General features: G+C 34.7%; 1 protein-coding gene and 1 non-coding gene across 2 annotated transcripts in view; one reads left to right on the forward strand and one right to left on the reverse strand.

The window, feature by feature from the left end:
- Positions 1 to 23698, reverse strand: part of Lama2 (laminin subunit alpha 2) — a 565166-nt gene that overhangs the window by 522538 nt on the left and 18930 nt on the right. The gene's annotated exons all lie outside the window — the stretch shown is intronic.
- On the forward strand, positions 16729 to 16855 carry LOC138819543 (small nucleolar RNA SNORA40). Its single transcript, XR_011369472.1, has one exon. It is a non-coding gene; the product is annotated as a small nucleolar RNA SNORA40 (small nucleolar RNA).

Genomic DNA, 23698 nt, shown 5'->3' on the forward strand with positions numbered 1-23698 from the left:
ATCTTACCAGATTTAGATCTCCAGCCTTATATGTATAGTTACTACTCAAAAAGTGTTCATTTTGATAATGTGTGGAATTAATGTCTTTTCCTGTTGACTACCATCCACATTACCACAAGGCTATTTAACTAAATTTTCAAGAGCTCTTAAAATAGAATGCGCTATAGAAAAAACAATTGTTTTCCATATACTTGAAGACTGTCATTTCTTGCAATTCGGAAAATGAACTGTTTAGAACTTGAAGTTTTTTTTTTTAGTTTTAAAAGTTTTTATTATTTATGAAATATGGAATTTTTTGAAATAAGTATGTTGAAAAATTTCACAAGTCGAAAGGCTTATAGATTAGCATTGTTTTTAACAAAGTAAGATAAAGTCAATATCAGCAACTTTGGGGACCAAAACAGTGTTTCCTTCTGCAAAGGAGAGCTAACTTAGATGACTCTACATTGGAAAAGACCAGGGCTGAGGACATTACTCAAGTGGTAGAGCACTTGCCTCACTTACTGACCAGTTTCAAAGATTACATCACTCCTTGTCTATAGCAGAGATTAATTTATCTCAGACCCTAATCTATAGCTCAGTGTATTTTCTTCAATAATATGATTTATAATAGCTCCATATTTTGCATTATAAATTAAAAATATTATAATTTTGAACATTATACTAGAAGATTTATTTTTAAAGAATGAGCCCTCCCACCCACCCTCAATATTGATACAGGACTTTTATTTAGGATTGGTATCACTTCTTTTCTTCCAGCACTAGAGTTTTAATTCAAGACGTTAGGCTTTCGCAGTCTGTGCTCTACCACTGGAGCCAGACCCCAGCCTGTATCATCTTTCTTCTAATGTTCACTCATAACACCTACTATTGACACTTACTTAGGTCAAACTCTTGACCAATCACTTATACCTGTTAATGTATTTAATCCTCTTGACATAATTTGAAAAGAAAAATATATGACCATTTTCTAGATTAAAATAGAATTAAAGTCATCATTGTACTGGGCCAAACACCTAGTAGATAGTAAAACTATACTTCATGTTCAACTATCTAATTTCAAGATGGATGATTTCTACTGGATCTTTGAAAATGACCTTCGGGAAAACTTCACACAGACAAACAAAAAAACATACTGAAGCAATTTATCTCTAAGGACACAGGAAACAGGAACATAGAGTTTGGATGGAAACAATGTGTAAAGATCCAGGCAGAGCTAGTGACTGAAACTTGCTTATTGGAATCAAATATTTCTCCATCGAAGCTATAGTCTGCTTTACTTACAATTTGTTTTATTGAACATTTTGTGGGAAGTTTTTAGGTTTCTAAGTGTTGCCAGCTTACTGACATGTCAAGAACAGCTGTCCAGATGTGGCTTCAGGAAGTTCCTGGGCCTCATAATCTGAGGCTGAATATTCTTCTTTAACTTGTTAGCTGTATGACCTCAATCAAGCAGTATAATCTTTTTTCTTGTCTATAAACTAGGGACAGTCACAATACCTACCTCTTTGGGGTGTATTATGAGGATACTGGGGACTTCAGTATCTTCCTGACACATTCTATAACCAATCAGTACAATATACATGTACCAGCTTGTCTTTCAACAACAAGAATGAATAAGTCACTAAGCCCAAATATTTAATCTATGAGATACTACTAACATTTACAGGAAAGTGTATTGTTGTGTAGAAAATAAGTTGGGATATAAGCTCAAGTTACTCTAACAACTGCTCTGGTAAAATGCTTGTCCTGGGTTATTGGTACTTGGATAGTAAGACAGACAGGAGGGAAATGAAACAACAGGGCAGCTCTCCCCGCTCCCTGTGGTATTAGTGTGACAGGGATCTGATGGATGAGCAGGCAAGCTTCTTGGTCAGTGTAATGGCAATGATGCTGATTAAAAAGTGCGGAATGGAGAAGTTTGTGTAACAAATGTGTCTCATTGGCAAGCTCTCTTTGCCATAGGTGGAGCTTTACAAAAATTCCAACAGATGGTCACTGGAGGAAAAGGGCATAATTCAATGCATGAAATGCACTTTTAATCCACACTTCTGTATAAGTGATGCACACTTATATATGTGTGTGTGTGTGTGTGTGTGTGTGTGTGTGTGTGTTTGTGTATGTCCTATTTTCTCAGATATTTAAAGACAACTGACATAGCTTTACTGAGACTGCTCTTCTGTGTGATAAATACTCATGATCACAAATGACATCATGGCACAAATTCTCATTGTCACATCCATTCTTTCCTCCAAAAGTAGTGCGCTTTCCTCTTTTCCTTTGCTATATGAGATTAGTTTGTAAAGATTTTGCTTAGTAAACTTATATTTTTTTTAAAAGATAGCACAGGCCTGTCAGCTTTCAGATTCCAGATAAGAAGTTTGAAAACTCAAGGATGCATGTAAGAAGTCTGGGAAAATGTAGACTTCCACAAACTGCCTCCTCTTTACAGAGACTCTAGTTTTACCTACAGTGACGCTCACTCAATGGAATTTTCCTTTTTATCTTCTTAGTCTATGTATGCATATGTACTCATTTGGTGACATTTTTAACAATATTTTTACAAATTCTCCCTGATTAGTGTAGAAAAAAAACTTGTGAAAATCTCATTGCTCCTTACTCATTTGGAAATGTGTGTGTGTGGGGGGGGGTCTTGTACTATATATATATATATATATATATATATATATATATATATATATACATATATATATACATATATAGTATATATATACTATATAGTATATATATATACCTAAATAGTATATATATATATATATATACGTATATATACATATATAGTACACATATATGTACTATATACATACATATAATGTGTGTATATACACACACATATAATTTGCGTTTAACAAGTGGTAGTAGAGATGTCACTGAATGACAATGAACACAATTACAGGACACAACTGTAGATATCTTGCACTGTGTGTGTTTCTCTGCACAGAGAAACAAACCACCCACTGATATCGCCAACATTTCTCTGCTCCCACTCTTTGTGGCAAATCCTGTTAATCCAGTAGGTTCCCTGTGGTAAAATCTCAGGCTTAACTCTAACCAAGGTAGTGATCAATGGAATAAAAACTTGTTCAATATGTTCCACAATGCGCAAGTGAAAATTATTACGAGATTTGAAAATATCCAAAGCAATACAACATATTAACATTTCCATTAAATTCTAACTTTCCTAGCTAAACTTGACATTTTTAATGTTCAGAAGCATTAAATGAAGAAAGCAGCTATCTCATTGTGACTGTATGAAAAAAGAATCTCCATGACAACATTATCAGACACACACATTCAAAAACTCTTAGAACCCATCTAAATAAGCCAATTCATAGTTTTTAAAATTAAATTAAAATATTAATTTATTCTGCATTTTTAGCTCTATTCCTCTTATTTGCTTTTCCTTTTAAGATGACTACAAGAAAAACTGTTTCTCTAATCCTCAATAAAATTTCAATGAAGAATATGTTAAGTAACAAAAGAACAGATTCTTTTAAATGATATTGTAAGCATATTATTATAAAGAATTTGAGTGCACTTTGATTTTCAAGGATGTTTTTCAAATGTCTCCTAAAAAATAACTCAATTAAAAAAAAATCCCAGAGAGCCAGGTGCTGGTGGCTCACGCCTGGAATCCTAGCAACTCAGGAGGCTGAGATCTGAGGATTGGGGTTCAAGGTCATCCTCAGGCCGGACAATGGTGAGACTCTTCATCTCCAATAAACTACTCAGAAAATGCTGGAAATGTCTCTGTGGCTCAAGTGGTACAGTGCTAGCCTTGAGCAGAAGCTCAGGGACAGGGCCCAGGGTCTGAGTTCAAGCTGCAAGGCAAGCCCTCCGAAATAAAAAAATTCCCAGAAATAATAGATGGGATGAGTGAGTGACCAGAAAAGTGGATAAAGCTTAATGTCCAAGATAGGACTGGTTCTCCAGAACAAGCAGAGTGGTAAAAGCAGAAATCATGAGAAGGTCTTGTTTGCTTTACTCTTAATTACATACCTTGGCATTTTTTTCTGAGCCTGTTTTAATGAAGTTGCTTTCTGCTGCTCTTTAGTGGTAGAGCATTTTGAACAGAACTAAATTTAGACAGTGTTCTCTAGAGATGCTCTTTTCATGCCAAGATTAACGGAGGGCAACACCATTCTCCTTCATCATTTACCTCTGAACTCCTCAGTGACAGAGGTGTATAGGGGTGGTGGGCTGACGAGCTGCAGAGGGCATTTGAAAAATCACTGTAAGCAGCTAAGACACACTGGGCACAGAGAAAATTGCAACCATATACTACATGAGAAGATGCTCATATTCAAGGCTATCTCTTGTTAATGAATCAATTATCGCATTTCTCACTTCATTTACCATCTCCGTGATGTTTTCAGATCTAAGCTCATTTTATTTACAGCACATCATTTTCTGTTTTGTTTTTGAAACTTGAAAAATCACATTTAAAAATCTCTTTACTAAAGGTAAAAGATATAATAAAATACAAATCCAGGTTTCATAGTCAGGGGAAATAAACTAAGTGACGATATACAAATATTTCCAAAAAGCATGGACCTGATGTAATTGAGTAGCTCAAACTTCCTTCCTTATTCCAGATGCTTTTTAAAAACATAAGTTTTCTGATTTAGCTTCCTCAATAGTCTTTTATTATGTACTTTGATTTTCAAAACACAATGGTTTTGTCCTACTTTATTCTGTTTACCTGTGTTTTCCTAATACCTAGGGAGATTATGTGACTGAGAACTACTGGACTTCCAGTCAGTGCTTGTTGAAAGTTTGAAGGGAATTCAATTGGCCTTTGACTCATGACTTTCAGTCCACCCAAAAAAAGCTTTTTCCCCCACTACTGCCCAGAGAAAATTCTCTTTCCAGGAAAGATATCCTAAAAATCCCATGCTTTTTTGATGCTATTGATTTTGATGTCTTCCATTATGGCATGTGTGGTTCTATGCTCGTGCAAATACCATAAATATCTTATTGAGACTTTAAGATAATATTCTGTACATGGAACCTTTCATTCCATCTCTTCAGGTTATGGAATTCTTTTTGTTTTACCTATGGAGGTAACCAAATAGTTATCGTAGAATGTTTTATGTTGTTTACTCATTGTGAATGAATTATCTATTTATTACTTTGCCAAATATTCAGTTCTTCCAACAAATATTAGTTGTCTACAGTGTTCCAGACACCATCTAAAGGTTAAAGAGAGAAGGTTGGTAAAGGAAACATGTCTTTGCCCAGTTAAAGAGACCTTGCCACAGAGAAGGAAGAGACATTAATCAACTTGTTCAATAGATCATTAGTTCTCATCAATGAAAAATGATAAAGGGAAAGGCCTAGAAAATACTAGTAGCCCTCATAAAGGAATGTGATCTACTTGAGGTTCAGGAGACAGTCTGATGTGAACTCACAAAGGAAATGGCATTTGAACTTAAGTTTGAGAAATGAATAGGCTGGATAGAGGTGACCTTTTAAAGCAGTAAGAAGGCTCAGAGATAGGAGCTTTTTAACTTCAACATAGAGGAGTGGTAAACATCTCTGAATGAAGTGATGATAACAGATTAGAGTGTGAAGGAATGGAAAGAAAAGTTTTTCAAGAGGGTAACAAGGGAGCTTGCTCAGAGCACACATGAGAAACTAAGAAAGGCACTCTGCCCATCTTTCTAATTTTTTTTATAAGAAGTTGGCAGATAAGATAATGAAGGAATTGCTCATCTATTCTCTACCCTGGCTCCTTGGCAACTTCGTTTTTGTTGACCCTCCTCTCTGCCTTTGGCAATGACCTTACCTTTTGGACTATGCTTCCTTTCCAGAAGCCACCCATCTATCTGTGAACTTTCAAAGGATTTCTTTGATATTAAAATCTTTTCTGCTTCTTTCTGAAATACCTATGCTTTGCTTTATTCATATAGTACATACAGTATTTTGTACCTAATACTCTGGTAAGTCCAAAGGAAATAGATAATATAGAAAAAGATGCACTCTTTATGAATTTTAAATTAAATAAATCATATGATATTACAGGGCATTCTGTCACACAATGTATATTTACTGAATAACTATCATGTAGTAAGCACAGGTATTAACAACTATAAAGAAGAAAATTGTTGGTCTCCCAGTGCTTATCTCTGCTGGAGGAAGGCAAAGATAATACATTGTGATAAGGGTTATTGAAGGAACAAGAACAAAACACTATTAATATCAATTATATAAAGAGGTTTTTCATGCATGAAAAACACCTCAAGCTTTTGCCAAACAAAATTGTGGAGGAAAGCTTTTCTATGCTAGATGATGAACATGTGAGAAATATAAGTGCAAGATGATGAAAACTAAAATTTTTGGAATCTTTGATTCTGTAAAAATAATTCTGGATGTAGGACATGTGAGATTACATAAAAAAGAGGTTAGCAGCAAGAAAATGGATTAAAGACAGAAAAAGCACAAGTAAAAATTACTGGAACCTGGCCTATGATGAGGTAACAAGCAATTCAGGTAGAGAGAGAGATGAATGAGGTCACTTGGGGGTTGGGTCAGGCACCCGAGGTGATTACTGGAGATTGACTACCAACATAGAAATCTATGTTCTTGTTGTTGATTTCTGAAGGGGGTAACAATGCTGGACAAGAAATGTACTCATTATCTTACTCATGTAACTGTAACCCCTCTGTACAGCATCTTTATAATAAAATAAAATTTAAAAATGTCAATAGAACCGGAACTGCCCCTTCTTCACTTGTGGTATACATTAAATTAAAAAATGCTGGCAACAATGAATTGTCAACTATTTCTAATCAAAAGAAAAGAAGGAGAAAGACTATTTCTAAGATGATCCTCTGAGGAGTCTAAGTTGAAAACTCTAAAGCTCAGTATCTTAAACCATTCCCTACTTCTATGAAATTCAGGCATGGAACCTATGTAGGATGACAGACACGGCAAAATGGTCAAGTTATTGAGCGATAAGGGACAAATAATCAAGTTTTTCTCTGGATCTCCACATTCTAAGGAGTGACTGAAAGTGGTTCTTCATTTGTAACTTAAAGCAATAAGTCATTCTTTACAAGACTGTGGTATACATTAAATGAATTAATCCATCTAATCAGTATTTAGCACTCAAAAGAACTCATGAAACACTAGTTCTAATACTGTGAATTATAGTAACTCCTACATACTATTTCATTTAGAGAGACCAGTTAATGAATGAGGTTACTCTCACTAGAATGATCACTTCTTTCCCCATTTATATAGATGAGGAAACAGGCTGAGAGCATTGAAGTGACTTGTGTAAGCTTTCTCTTTATATATTACTAAGTGACGAGGCTGTAATTAGAACACAGGTGGCCTGGATATAGAGGCAGAAATCTTAACCCCAGCACAAATATGTGGAAATTAAACAACATCATCCCCAATGACCAATGGGTCAAAGAAGAAATCAGAGGGGAAATCAAAAATTATCCTGAGACAAACAAAATGAAAACACAGCATACCAAAACTTCTGAGATGCATAAAAAGCAGTTCTGAGTGAAGCTCATAGTGAAGAAATCCTACATCAAGGAAACAATAAAGATCTCAAATAAACAACCCAACATTATACCTCAAGGAATAAAGGACAAAGCAATGTTAGCAAAAGGAAGAAAATAATACAAAATCAGAGCACAAATAACTAAAACAGAGACAAAAAGATAACAGAGAAGAGCCATACTTTTTTCTTCTGTGAAAAGATAAAATTGTCAAATGTTAGCTTGATTTCATAGAAAAAAACCCTCAAAAAGTAAACTTATAAATCACAGAATAAATATTTTAAAAGAAATACAAAGGATCACAGAGGACCATGGTGAACAATTATACTGTGACTAGTTGGCTAATACAAACAAAATTGATAAATACCTAGATGCAACCTACCAATACTGTGTGATAAAGAAGACACAGAAAGACAATGAAAAGATGAAAGAAAGAAGAAAAAAGAAAGAAAGATAGAAAGAAAGAAAGAAAGAAAGAAAGAAAGAAAGAAAGAAAGAAAGAAAGAAAGAAAGAAAGAAAGGAAAGAAGGAAGGAAGGTAGAAAGGAAGGAAGGAAGGAAGGAAGGAAGAAAGGAAGAAAGACAGAAAGACAGAAAGAGAGAGAGAAAGAGAAGAGAGAAGCAGAGATGGAGGGAGGGAGAAAGGAAGGAAGGAAGGAAGGAAGGAAGGAAGGAAGGAAGGAAGGAAGGAAGGAAGGAAGGAAGGAAGGAAGGAAGGAAGGAAGGAAGGAAAGAAGGAAGGAAGGAAGGAAGCCTGTGGACAGACTGAGTTGCTTCAGAGAGAAAATGTTCAGTAGTTATTTGTAAATTGTTTTAAGTCCTAGAAGGGATGTATAAGTAAGGATAACCAAAGTACAATTAAAATTAGGAGAGTTCGCAAATGGGATCACTTCTTTCCCCATAATCATAGAAATGTGTGTGTGTGTGTGTGTGTGTGTGTGTGTGTGTGTGTGTGTGTGTGTGTTTGTGTGTGTCCTAGACATAAGCTGGATACTGTCCCTGAGGTTTTTTTATGCTCAAGGCTAGCACCCTACCATTTGAGCCACAGCTCCATTTCCAGCTTGTTTTTTTTTTTTTTTTTTTTTGGTAGTTAATTGGAGATAAAAGTCTCACCGAGTTTCCTGCCCAAACTGGCTTCAAACCATCATCCTCAGATCTCTCCCTCTTCAGTATCTAAGGTTACAAGCATGAGCCACCACACCAGGCTCTTACTGCATTATTGAACCAATAGAAAGTTACTGTATCAGGGCTGGGAAGGTGGCTCAGTGGTAGAGCGCTTGCCTTGCATGCCTGAAACCCTGGGTTCGATTCCTCAGCACCACATAAGCAAAAAAAAAAAAAAGCCGGAAGTGGTGCTGTGGCTCAAGTGGTAGAGCGCTAGCCTTGAGCTGAAGAGCTGAGGGACAGTGCCCAGCCCAGAGTTCAGGCCTCACGGCTGGACCCCCTCCCCCCCACAAAAAGAGTTATTGTATCATACTGGTCTCATATTCCTGGAAAAAATATAAACCATGAATTATAAAAATAATGTTGAGAGGAATTTGGAAAATTTTTGTTTTTTCAGGAAGAAGGAACACTACTGTTTTTAAGAATTGAAATCAGTGAGAGCCTTTTGAATCGTTCAGTTCAGGAGTCTCATGTTAATGTAATTTCACAGCTTTTATGTCACTCTCCTAGAAGTTCACCATGTAAATACAAGCAAGTTATTTGACCTCCACTGAGATAATTAAAAAGAATGAACTTTAATGATGATCTGATTTAAAATGTTTATAACAGTTTTTTTTCTTTTTTTTTAATTAAGAAAGACCTTTCCTTTCCTTTGGCCTCAGCATATACAAACATGAACTTTTAATAAACAATCAAGAGTAATTCTTTTCATGAAGATACACAGGCAAATTTCCTGAGCAAAGATTTCAGTTCACAGAATCATCTTTCCTATCTATGCAGGTAAATGTGGAATGATTCATTACTCAACCCACATGCATTCAATTATTCTCCTAATGAAGTCAAGTATATGAAATGAAACCATCCGGGAAGTATTTTTCAAATCATTATTACCATCTGTTTGTGGATCTTGAAATCAATTTAGTAGGTCAAAATCAGTAATAAGGCAAAGAATATAAAATAGAAATACCAGAGAAGACTGAATGTAATAATTCTAAGTATTTATTCAAGATAATTTATGACATTGTTATTTTTATCTCTTTGTGTGGCTGTGTGCTTGGAATAGAGACACATAGTCACAATTTAAATTTATTTCCTACCAAGAAATATGTCTGAAGGCTACAGTTCTAGAAAAGCATGGCAAGAGAAGGATGACTGGCATAATGACCAAGGTATGATTTGGCCATTTAATAAAAGACCAATGTCAGTTAGGGATTCCTCTCCATGCTCAATTTCAGTAGCCACACACCATTCTCCATCCATTAAAGCCCACCAGGTCTTTGTATCCTGCTGTGATCTGAATATGAACGATTTCCATGATCTTATACAGAAGCTTAATCTCCCAAATTTCATGTTAATGATTTTAAGAGTGCAGATACTTAACCTGACTCTGGTGTTCTGAGGTGGAGCATCTGGGAAGTGATTATATTAGATCATTTCTTCTGGATAGAAACCCCTGAACTGATTCCTAGCAGCTAATAAGGAGCGGGAAGGAAACTACCTGTGTCCTCCACGTGATGTGATATAATGGAGAAGGCCTTGGCCTGAATCTGTGGCAAGATCTCTGGTATTATGAATTTAGATAAACGTCTTTTGCTTTATATAAAGTCTGTGTCTGGTGTTTTGTTACCATCATTCAAAGCTGACTATTCTATGTCCACCTGCTCTCCAACTCACCATTTTGCTTTTGAGGATTTCTATACCAGGAACAAATGTTTTCAAACTGCCTGTCAACTTTAATCAGATTCATAATCTACCTCCTTCATTTTCTACTGTGTCTTTGCTCACCATGCTTAAGTGTACTGGGATTTGTTCTACAGTTTTAGCAATAATACCACAACATTGTATCTGATGAATACCAAAATATTTTTTAATCTTAGCTTCAGAACCACACTGAATATTTCAAAAAGTAGTCTTTTTTCAATAGCATAGAGAAATTCTGGAAAAAAGTTAACATCAAAAAGATTATAAAAAGTAACAAGCAGTGAAAATATTCACCATATGGCCGATAATATGGATATAATTTATATCATATTAATATAATTAACATATAAATATAACTATATTATATATGCCTATATACTAAATATTATGTATACCTATATATAACTATAGATATATATATACCTATATATTTTACATATGTCTATATATACCTATATAGTATATAGGTATATAATGTAATTATAAATATATAATATATAAACATATACCTGTAAATGTAATTTACATTATATTAAATATAATTTAATAAGATTAAGAACTGAGTAACCATTATTTTGGATTTCTTTGGGTTGAAATAAGAAATTAGCAGGTCAAAACCGTGGGGTATCTGCCCTGAACATTAAGAGCAAGGATATGATAAAGACAACTGCACAGAGCCAAGGTATAGAAACAGCCCAGATGCCCCAAAATAGATGAGTGGATCCAAAATATGGGTTCCTATACACAATGTAATTTTACACAGCCATTAGAAAAATTATGTCATTTGCAGGGAAATGGATAGAACTAGAAAAGAATCACATTAAGTGAGGTAAGCCAAGACCAGAGATACAAATGGCACTTACTCTCTCTGATCTATAGAAATTAGATTTCAAATATACTGGGATATGATAAATTATATAGGATTCTAGATACTCACCCATAGTGAGACCAAAAGAGAACACTCTTAGAAGAGGAACACAAAGGTGCAATGCCGACATGCCTCCTTATATTTATATAAAATTATATATATATTGAAATTAACTCCAAAATATGGGAAGAAAATGTCTTTTTTATATTTTTTATTTTTATTTCTTGATGGTTCTGTCTTCTTTTCTTTATGTATGATGTAGCCATGTGTATATCATCAGGAGGGTGGAAGGGAGGGTAGAGAATGTGAGGGAACTTGAGGGAAAAAGGGTGAAAACGTGCATCAGTGGAGCTCACTGAACACTGATGAGAGTGAATTATATAACTCATGGGTGGAGACAGGAGGGAGGGACTGGGAGAAAGAGAGGAAATAAGACACAGTACAAAAGGAAAGGTATTCATTACCTGACTCATGTAATTGTAATCCCTCTGTACATCACCTCTTCAATAACAATAAAGTAAATTAATTATAAAATAAAGGTCAAAACTTTTCCTCAGAAATTTTTATCTTGGGTTCATCCTAAATACTAAAAATGAATCTGATTGTTACTAAAGAATACAAATACATGACCATCGCTGGGATTACAAATTCATACCATAATGTATTCTGATCCTTGAAATGGTAAACTGACCATCTCTAAAGAAAAGAAGTACGCCAGGTGCCCGTGGCTCACGCCTGTAATCCTAGCTGCTCAGGAGACTGAGATCTGAGGATCATGGTTCAAAGCCAGCCCGGGCAGAAAAGACTGTGAGACTCCTATCTCCAATAAACCACTAGAAAACTGAAAGACACACACGTTCAAGTAGAGCCAGTAACTTTTGGGTAAAACATTAAGGAAATAGTAAAGCTATTGGGTGGAAATCCTAGATTTGGTGAGTCATAAAAAAAAAATTCCACCAGAATGGCTCACTATGGAAGGACTGATAGAGAATATCAGCTCAATGAGAATTAAGTCAGAAAGAATATGGCAGAGAAAGACACAAAAGCCCAAATCTTGTTTGGGCCCCGAAAGTATCCCTCCTCCATCCTTAGTTTCTTTCGTCCTTATTTTTCTACACCTATTTTTGTATCAGGATTCACACATTGTTGGACATATGGAACAAAATTTGCATTAATAAAGTATTTTTGTTAATGGATGAACTTGTACAATGGAAGACTAGTTATATGTATGTGTGAAGGGAACTATGTATTATTTATTTAAAAAATAAATCTAATAAAGGAAGCATGTAGAAGCATTGATACAGGGTTGGGTTTCCATATAGTCTCTTTTAGCATGATATATAGGCAAAGATAGTAGTTCTAACCAAATATGCCATGTCCCTACACTTTTCATTTCCCTTGCAACTATTTCCACAGATATGTGTTTATGTGACCTCTTAGCTGAAGCACTGAACACCTGGAGTGGTAGCTCCCCTCCTTTCTTCTCTGTCATTAAACATGAAAGCCATTTGTTCAATTAGCAATATAACAAGGAAAACTGGGACCTGCACTCATCACTGTATGATTGAAAAATGAACAACTATGCAGTGAGCCCACCTAATTCCTAGATATATTATATGTGTTTTTGACCAAGCAAGTCAAAACTAAATTGATCAATAAAAATTTCTAAATATTTTTCCTTTAATTTCACATGTTGCAGCTTGGTTGATAGACAGAAGTTCTCAGCCAGTTCCTTGTTTTCACCCACTGTGTTGAAATCATTGGAAGATCTAAGTGTTTTCCTGCTCTTAATTCTGTCAAAATCTCTTCAAAAGTAAATGGTGGCCAAAAGAAGGGTGAAATTGTGCTTCATTTAAGTGATAAAGTAAAAATTTTAGATTTGTTGAAAGGTAGCACATCTTTAGTGGAAGTGGTGTCATATTTATGAGAAAATAAAGCAAGCGAACATAGCATAATGCTGAACTCTATACATTCTAGGCATTCATGGTTTTTCCTTAACAATAGTGTCCTTAGAATCATATATCCATGGGTACTCTGGCCTATAATACTGATAAGCTTTTGAGGTTTTAGGTCTTATTTGTTTCTGCAGCATAGCTTGGTATTTATTGATCAGACAATGACCATAGATGAGCAACTGAATGATTGTGTTATTAAAAAACATTAGCAGTAAATAAATAATCAGTGACCTTGAGAATGTTCAGAAGACATTATGAAATTCAACTCCTGAATCCTTATTGCTTTAATCCTTCTACTATTTCAGTCTCCATCTTCTCCATACAAATATATTGGGTATATTTTCTCCTTTATAACAACTACATGAGTTATCAAAGTAAATTACTACAAACTGAGTGGTTTGAATTAATTCTCTTGCATTTTTAGATGCCAGAAGTCCAAAATCAAACTTTCAGTAGATTCGGTTCCATATGGACATGGTAATAAATAACCTTTCAAGTGCCTCCTCTGCTCCTTTTTTAAAATTTCTGGTGATGACCAGTAATCCCTGTCATCCTTTGGCTTACTGATGTATCACTGCTCTCTCCCTGTATCTTTGTATTGCTTTTCTTCTAATAACTAAGAATCCCAGGCATACTGGGGTAAGCCCTTAATTTGATTATGTTACAAGGTTCTTCTTGGCAAAGAAGGCCACATTCAGAAGTACTGAGGGCTTGATGTTCAAAATGTCTTTTGGGGAGACACAATTCAACACTCAAAACCAGCTTACAAATAAAATGTCACTTCAGTTTCCCACTTTTATCTTCTGGAAGTAAATGTTATAAATTGAATTTAAACAGCCCTTACTTTTAGTTACCCTTTTAGAAATGGTTTTGTTTCATTTACTGTAACTGTTACCAATTTTTTAAAAAAGAAAAACATAATTTTAGACCAACACTTCAAATTCAAAGATAATTATTTTCTGCACTTACTGAAAATTATGTTACTATAAAAGATGTTCTAATAAGTTTGCACACTGCAGGCAAAATACAATGGTTTTCAGGCATTTCTGTGCCCCTGCTAAGATAAGTGCAAGCAACAGTGTGAAGACAAGCTCAGATGGTCAGAAATGGAATGTAGGTCTCCATCCAAATTGTCAGTATAAGGCCTCTTAGGGTTTTTCTGTTACTAGTTTCCTCTCTTGACATTCAAGACATGGTACATTTCTGGTCTTTCTCTCATTTCTTCTCTATTATTTCAGTGCTTCATAGTCCTTCGACACCTTTGCTAATATAAAAAATGAAAAGCAGATGAGACAGCGTACAAGCACTCTGAAGACTTTTGCCTCAACTCACAAAGCATGCACTTGAACACACACAAGTTAATGATATCTATATAATCAATGCTCATGAAGTCCTAAGGATACCTCGGTGAGTAAATTGACTGTCTTCTCTTGCCACAATTTACATTTTTAAGGGGAACACAATGTTAGAATACACAGACAGCTGGGAGAAGGATTTGATTAGAGTAAACATGGGGACAGAAAAAAGAGAAGTTCAAAGTGGTTTGGAGATTAGCACATGTTACATGGAAGAAGTGTATAAATGTAATCATAACAATTGTGTGCATTATTCAGGTTTACATAGGGGTGTTTCAGGTAGTAGAAATGCAGTGGCCTCAGGCTCAGCGCTGAGAGACTATGACACATCTCAAATCCAAAGGAAATCAGAATGGCTTTAGATGAGATTATGAAAAATGTGGTGAGCTATAAGGCTGGAAAGAAAGGTTCATGAACCTTATAAATAAGGTATTTATATAATTCATCTCCCAAACAAGCCCTTCTAAGAATAAAAAGAAGGCACTATTATTCATGAAGCTGAGCAACAGGTATAAGCCAGTGCTGTCAGACTTAAATTAATCACATTGATAGAGCTTGGATTTTATACTAAGGTCAATCAGGTGTCAATACCATATTTTATAAAGAGGAAAGGCTCAATATTATCTTGAGGGTCAGCCCACTCCGCATATTGCAAACAAGTGAACAAGGCTAAATCAGAAGCAAGAAGGCCCATTAAAAGACATTGTGGTGATTTTTAATCATTGAGATTGTGACGATCTGAATCGTGGTAACAGCTAGGAAACTGTAAGAAAATTGATGAAGTAATATTAGTTTAACCACACAAAATTGCTACAATTCACCATTTTGAACCTACAAAAATGGCAATTTTGCAACCTCAAAGAACTGATTTTTTAAAAGAAAACTGATCAAAATATTGAACACAATATTATATTAGATGGTAGCAATATGGTGATAATGACAATAATGATGATTACTGCATATTGTCATTATCTAGATCAACAAAGCTGTACATTAGAATTCCAAACACGAAGCACTCAAAATCACTATCTCTAGAGATATCAAGAGAATAAGCGATCATATCTGGCTCATGCATAAATAGCACAAGTAGAGAATCAATCCCCCAGAAAACAATTTATGTGAATTCCCTGGGGTTCACAAAGGAGAAAGATGGAGAAAAACTAAGTCATTTGGGCATCTGACCAAACAAAGTAGTCAGTTGATTTGCGAGATATCACCCAAACAGATCAAAGTGATGGACATAGGGAAGACACTATGGATCAAGTAGAATGCATGGTTAAAGTTAATGCTGAGTTTATTCTGGAGGAAGTGAATCTATGCTCCTGATCTCCACTATTTTACACACTCACAGTACACTGCCTATGTTGATAAATCTGGTCAAGATCCAAAATGCATACCACCCTGTTCTGATATCCTGGTGTTACACATGTTCACTCTTGCATGCAAATTCCATCTCAGGAGAATGAACAGGAGGATTCACTTTGAATTAATTTGATTTTAAACGGCAAAGTTGCCTCAAAAAAAGCTACTTTATTGGGATGAAGTTAACTGAAAGAATCTAGATGAAGTTGCATACCCTAAGGAAACTTGAGGCTCAGAGTTGTAGATTAAATTCTAAATTAAGAATTTTGAAGTACAACTTTGTCACAACACTGTGAATAGTATGACTTGTAAGGTACAATAGGGATGATGAAGAAGAAAATTATTTGGTTTCTGGCTGGACAAAGATGTGGGTGACTGATTTCTAGGTAATGTACATTGGAGAACTGAATTGAAGTAGAAGATAATAAGTTGTTTGACATGTGATAAATTATCATTTCAATTTTTCAGTTTCCTTTTTACTGACCACAAATATATTTAAAAAAAACTTTCAGCTAAACACAACCCTTACTGGTGTAAAAAAAATATGTTCATTATGGGAAATTTTACCTTAATCTCTGTACTAAATTTTTTCAAATATTTTTGATCAAGAACAGAAGTCCTACTTCACTGTTAAATTATAAATTTAGAAAACTTACAGTAACAATGGTAGTGTTTGGGTAAACATTATTATATTATTAAAAATAATTACCTTTCCTTACTTCTGGAAATTTCATCTACAAGCATACTCTTAAAATCAAAAAGTACAAAACAAGGAGCACTTGTATGTGTGTGTGTGTGTGTGTGTGTTTTAATTTGTAACAAAATCTTACAGACAGATACAAACAGTAAATCCTCTTTGCAACCCAGAACTCATTGCTGGTATGAGATTTTGGTACATGGAAGAAGAAATATAATTTCTACAACAGTTGGCATTGTTAGGGTTTGTTAACACACAGGTTGCTCTTGAGAATAAAGTTGACCTTAAAGCCAAAAAAAAGTATAAAACAAAATTGCCCATTCTATCCTTCTCTCCCTATCTGTTCAAACCCTACCTATCCTTTAAAGTTCCCTATTTCCATTTTAATATATGTACATTGAGTATTGTGACTATATTATCCTATGAGTCCTGTAAAAAGTCATTTAAAGGGGATTAGCAGAAAAGAAAAAGAAAAATAGATGTAAAAATTAGAATAACACTTAAATTTGCACACAGAAAAGGAGTTGCAGGAAACTCAAATTTTCTGGAGAAGTGTGCACATGTTAGTCTGTTCTCATTTCACCTTCCTATGGCTCCATATACAATATGTGAGCCCCAAAGCAAGCAAGGGGAACATTTTTCCACAGAGGTTCAGAAGCAATGGATAAAGATATTACGCTAATTTAGGTTTTGTCTGAGCTGTGGGATGCCTCCGAATTTCTCCGTCTTCATTATTCAAGAATTAGTTCCCTAAAGAAAAAGACCTCAAGGTTCCGCACAGCCAGATTCTAGCATAAAACATAGTCACTGGATTAGGACAATGTAGTTGAAACAAAAGAAAGACTTGAAGTAGTAATTATTTTACAAAAGTAGTATTCAACTGGCATGACCAATTACAAGAGCATTTCTACCATTTCACAAAGAGCCAATACCCGGTTACGTAGGCACATATTAGAAGCATAATATTTCAACTATCAATTGTTTCAGTTGCTAAAATTAGAATTTATAGTTAACATTCTATGAATTACATTTTCTCTAGAGTGCATACAAAGCCAAAGAATGGATCTATAAATCAATGGAATTTAAGTTTAAAAAGAAAAAATATGGCTATGGATCAAAATTTCTGATCTCCATCCTTATACCCACCATGGCCACTGGAAATTTTGTCACTTGGCTATTATCTGCCCAAGGAGGGCCATGAAAGCACTATGGAAACTTGACATGGTAAAAGGAAGACAATCCCCACAGGAGTCAAACTAGCTGCAAAGAAGAATGATACAGCAGTTAGATAACACAATACCAGCCAACCTGTGAATAACACAGCATCAGGCACAGGTGCAATTAAATACCCGAATTTCAATGAAAATCATACTTAATTTTTTCACAATAGTGACTATTTAATTATAACATTCATCTTATTTTGGAATTAAAAAGAAGACAAACTCTCTCATCATCCATACTTGATGGACTAGGGCCAAATTATTGAGTTTATTCTTGATCCCATTCTCTAATTGAGATCTTTCCACAAGGAACAATTATAGTGTTCACTACAAATACCCACTTAAAGACTTGGTTTTTACATTGTGGCCTCAGAGGTCCATTTTTAAGCTATAAAATAGCTGGTAAACTATCTACTTACATAAACAACATGCCAAATTGTGATACAATTCTTGTCAGACAATGTATTTCACACTGTTTAAGTAATACTTCATGGAGTGGAGTTATATAAGACATTTGCCAAGTTTACCTGCCGAGAGACACACTTCAATAGTTCTCACCCAGCGGGATGGCATTTATCATTATTCAAATTTAGCAGAAAAGAAAAGGTTCCGATGTTTTTGACATTATAACTGGCTCTGGTAAACTGCTGTTAAGCACCGCTATTCAGGGGCTGCGCTAGTCCAGCACAATTGGAAGACATCTTTCATGCTGGTCCACAAAATACTAAGAGAATTTGAAGCGCTCTGGGGAGAATTCCATCCTTAAATATTGTCTTGTACTCTCCTAACTTCAAAGACAACCACGGGCTAATCTACAAAGCACATTAGCAATTAAAACAAGTGGAAATATGTGTGTATGTGTGTGTGTTTTAAGGAAAGTAATGACGCTTTTCTATTTGCCTTCTGTCTTTATTCATGTGTCTGAGTGAAATGTTTACAACATGGTTTCTTTTTCTTGCTTTCTTTATGTTTTTTAACTGACAGACAAAATTGTAGGTATTTATTCTGTAAAGCCTAATGTTTTGAAGTATGTATACATTATGGTTAAATGTTTTGACAAAGGCAAATACATGTGGCTTTCAGCACTTGGCCAAAATTGAATAGATAACTATTATACTCAAGCAAAAGTCCATGTGAAGCTCAAGTATTTCAGGTTAGAAAAGCTATTCTCCCATTCAACCTAATCTTTTTCATCTAACAGGTCTTACAACAAACTACTTCATGCAGAGCTACTTATAAACAGGTCTACCTAATTGTTTTAAGTACTATGGCATCTCCTTATGATGAATAATGTGCACTAAGTATAAAAATATTTGGGGGAAAATAATTTTTATTGGTGATAAATTAAAAATTGGACAATGGATGCTATAAAGGAAACATACAATTTGGCACTGGTGTCTAGCTACTCAGAAGGCTGAGAACTGAGGAACATTGTTCAAAGTCAGAGTGGGCAGAAAAGTCCCTGTGAGACTCTTCTCTCCAATTAACCACTCAAAAACTGAAAGTGGGGTTGTGGCTCAAGTGGTAAAGCATTTGCTTTAAGTATAAAGAGGCTCAGGAACAGCACCTAGGCCCTGAGTTCAAGCCTCACAACCAATAACAAAAAAAAAAATAAAGAAAAAGAAGACATGCATAGGTTCCATAACCGTAATTGAAGATATGCATAGCGTAAATGCTGTTATGATTAACCCACTCAGTTTTGCTTGTCAATCTTTTTAGAGAATTTGCTATCTTCATCTTAAGACACAAGTCAAAGAATCATATGATTGACACATGTATGTGCCAAGTATCACACACACACACACATACACACACACACAAACACACACACACACACACACACACACACACACACACACACACACACACTGCTTATAAGACTCTTCTAAACATAGATGTCCAAGAAAGTTGCGTTCATTATCTACCTAGGAGGTACACCTTTAAACCTTAAGCCCCAAAATTAAAATACAACTGCAGCAAGTTCTTCTTTTGAAATGAATATGGTTATTTTAAAATTAGCAATGCCTGAGATTGGGAAGCTGCTTAGTCTAGTCTCTCAGCAGCCCTGAGCCCAGGAGCTATGTTGAACTTGAATATATATATATATATATATATATATATATATATATTACATACATATATTATAGAGGATTACACACTTAAATTATACAGGTCAGCCCTCAACCTAAGTAGTGTTTCATTGCTTGCTGATTTTATCTTTCACTTGTCTAATAAGCATGCATCCACACATTTGCTAAAATGCAAAATCAAATACCCCTCAATACTATTTAAATTGCATTTAGCCAAGGTTTGAAATATCACATTAATACAACACCCCCACACCATGGACTTTTTGGAAGCTGTGACCATTAAACAATAAAATCAAACTGTGAGCTATATAGACCTATTTATAAGATGAAAATGCAATCTTTTTATTTAATAAGTATTTACATTGGAAATTATTTCAGCTAACAACTTTGAAGACAATAAAGGTATGAGGATATAAATGTTCCTCTTCTATGTTCCCATAATATTCTCCCCCCTGCTAATTTTACTCTGAATTATCCTAGTCCATACAGCAGAGGATAACAGCTGCATTTAATGACACCCACACATACTCTCAAAGATATCTAGATGAAATTTTGGCTGTGAATTTGAGTATACACATACAGTCTTTATAACAGATGAGTTTTCTTTTCCCTTGCAAACAAACCTCAATTATAAACTCATTTAATTTAGATTAACTATGTGCCAAGGTAATTCCATTACACAAAAATGTGTTGATGTCTGGTATATTCTGACTATATTTTATTGTTAATAAGCACTATCTAACTTGCTTTGAGAGTTTAACACTGGTTGTTTTACTGCTACAGTTGTGAATTTAAGAGAGACAATACCCACAAATCAATTCCGGAAGTAGAAATCTAGCAGCTTTAGTTACTATGTTGCAATAAACTACAAGTACATCATCTTTAAAAGAAATCTCTAGCTAATAATAAGTAAAACCATATTATGAATGACATATAAACAGGAAATAAAAAAGCTTAAATGCATAGTGGTATTTATCATTTACGAAGAGTAATAAGAATTCTAGGTCATTAATGAAACTGATCTCTTTTCATAAGTATTGTAATTTAGGGAAAAATACACTAGTCAAATATATCATTGTAATGATCAATTGTGAGGCAACAGTTTCTTGGGCTGAATTTGCCAAATTTGAAAAGTTATTGAAAATATGGAATCTTAAAATGGCTTTTCTTATCTTCTAGACTTCATCTTGGCTAGTAACTGTTGCCAAGTCCCATATCAATATCTCATAAATAGATCCTACCTTTGCCTTTCATAACCTGTTAAGTCATATAGACTGGACATAGAAGCACAAACACCTCATATTTTTCCTCATAAGTGAAACCTCCAAAAGGTCGACTTGAATGTAGAATTGGGTGATAATACAGGTTTTGAGGTGGGCTGCAAAAGGGCAAAAAAGAATTTGGTCAGTGTCCATTGTACAAACACTGAAGTTTGTTAATCAGAAACAAAATAACTCAATTTTGAGCTTCCCTTCCCATTAAAAACAAGCCTTGGCTAATAATAAACTTGAACTGAAATGTGGGTCTTTTGATTCTCAGCCCCTTCCTAGCATGTCCCACAACCCTCCATTACTTTTCCCTGAACTCTCCTGGCCTATCTCTTCCTGGCCTGCCCATAAAAAAAAATTTCCTCTCTTAGACTCAGTCCAAACCTACCTCCTTTGTTATCTTGTCCTTCCTGGAACACATCAATTCAACTGATTCTTTAGAACCTAAAATCATTTTAATAACTTTATAATACCATTTTCATTGATAGTCAGCCCATATTAATCTCATTTTATAAATACCTTTAGTTTTTCTCCTACTCAAACAGTACTTTGCTCATGTTTTATCTACAGGGCAGTATGCCAGTCTGTTGTTCATAGTATGTACTCAGTATATTCTTCTTTTATGCATATTTGGGTGTTTTTCTTTTCTTCCTTGGTACCATTTCTTAGGAGCATAATCATATAAAACAGCTAACAAGTAATTAGTAATCTGTTGTAGAAGTTGAACAAAATATATCTATTCTGTTATACATCTTTTTACAACTATACAGAAATCTTCAAATTGGTAGGCTTTTTAAAGGTATAACCTTTCCAGATATAACACATTTTTTATCCTTTTTTAAAAATTCTATAAAAATGGAAATTAAGTGCCAGGAGCCTGTGGCTGATGCCTGTAGTCATAGCTACTCAGGAAGCTGAGATCTTTGAGGATCACAATTTGAAGCCAGCCCAGGCAGGAAAGTCCATGGAACTCTTATCTCCAATTAAGCAGCAAAAAAATAAAGAAAGAAAGAAAGAAAGAAATGATGCGTGCCTTAAGTGATGGACTGTTAGCCTTGAGCAACAAAGCTCAGGAATACTGCTCAGGCCCTGAGTTCAAGCCCCATGACAGGCACAAGCAAGAAAGCGAGAAAAAGAGAGAGAGAGAGAGAGAGAGAGAGAGAGAGAGAGAGAGAGAGAGAGAGAGAGAGAGAGAGAGAGAGAGAGAGAGAGAAAGAGAAAGAAAGAAAGAAAGAAAGAAAGAAAGAAAGAAAGAAAGAAAGAAAGAAAGAAAGAAAGAGAGAGAAAGAAAGAAAGAGAGAAAGAAAGAAAGAAAGAAAGAAAGAAAGAAAGAAAGAAAGAAAGAGAGAGAGAGAGAGAAAGAAAGAAAGAGAGAGAAAGAAAGAGAGAGAAAGAAAGAAAGAAAGAAAGAAGGAAGGAAGGAAAGATGGAAGGAAGGAAAGATGGAAGGAAGGAAAGGAGGAGGGAGGGTGAGAGGGAGAGAGAGGGAGAAAGAGAAAGGAAGAAAGAAATTGAAAAAATTCAATGATACTATCATTCATTATTCAGTTATTCTATCTACTATTCAGTTATATTATCATTCATTATTCATTAACAGTTATTCTGTTAGATGCAAGTAATCATCATTAATAAGATCATGCCTTGGTTTTGGAAAATAGCTAATTTTTATTAAAAATAACTATATTATCCATGCAACTTATGAATTTCATTCCTTGATAAGTATGAGAAATAAACTAATAGCCTTGAAATGACTTATATATAATTTGTGCATATCAACTTTATTCATATTAATAAAAATTGGAAACCATCTAAATGTTACCAATAGACTAATCAACTAAATAGATGATACAGTCATACATTGCAACTTTTGGCAATTAGAAGACCAGATATTGGTGAACACAAAAATATGAATGATTTTTAAGATGTAACATTAGGCAAAAGAAGGTAGATGCTAAAATATTCCTGTCCTTGATAGGACATATGAAACTTATCCAATAAGGGCTTAGAGAATATGGAGGAGATAAAGAGCCACAGAGAACTTTCTGAAAAAACAAAATTGTTCTATTTCATAATTGGGTTGCTACTTATATGACTGTCAAAAGCTATCTACCTATATACCTAAGTGTGGATTTTATTGTATGCAAATTATAGCCTCAAAAAGTTTTTTAAACCATTGTTTAGAACAGTGATTGTGTTTTATGACATGTTTATCTTACAATCAGAGAATCGCAGCTACAATAGTTAGAATCCCCAGAGAATCTCGAGTCAAAACAAAGTGAATAAAGTATCTGACGTGTAATTGGTGTTGGCTCTTCCATAAAGCAGAAAAACAACTCATACTCATGCAAGCCAAATGCAGATCAGAGGTTGAAACTCAAATGCATAAACTATATTGTCCAAAGGAGACTCATTATACATATCTGCATAAAATGTGTAATGGAAATAATTATCAAAATACATTTCAGAAAACAAAAGTGATTT

This window comes from Dipodomys merriami, unplaced genomic scaffold (assembly GCF_024711535.1).
Source record: "Dipodomys merriami isolate MVZ:Mamm:240054 unplaced genomic scaffold, mDipMer1.0.p SCAF_8, whole genome shotgun sequence".
NCBI lineage: Eukaryota > Metazoa > Chordata > Mammalia > Rodentia > Heteromyidae > Dipodomys > Dipodomys merriami.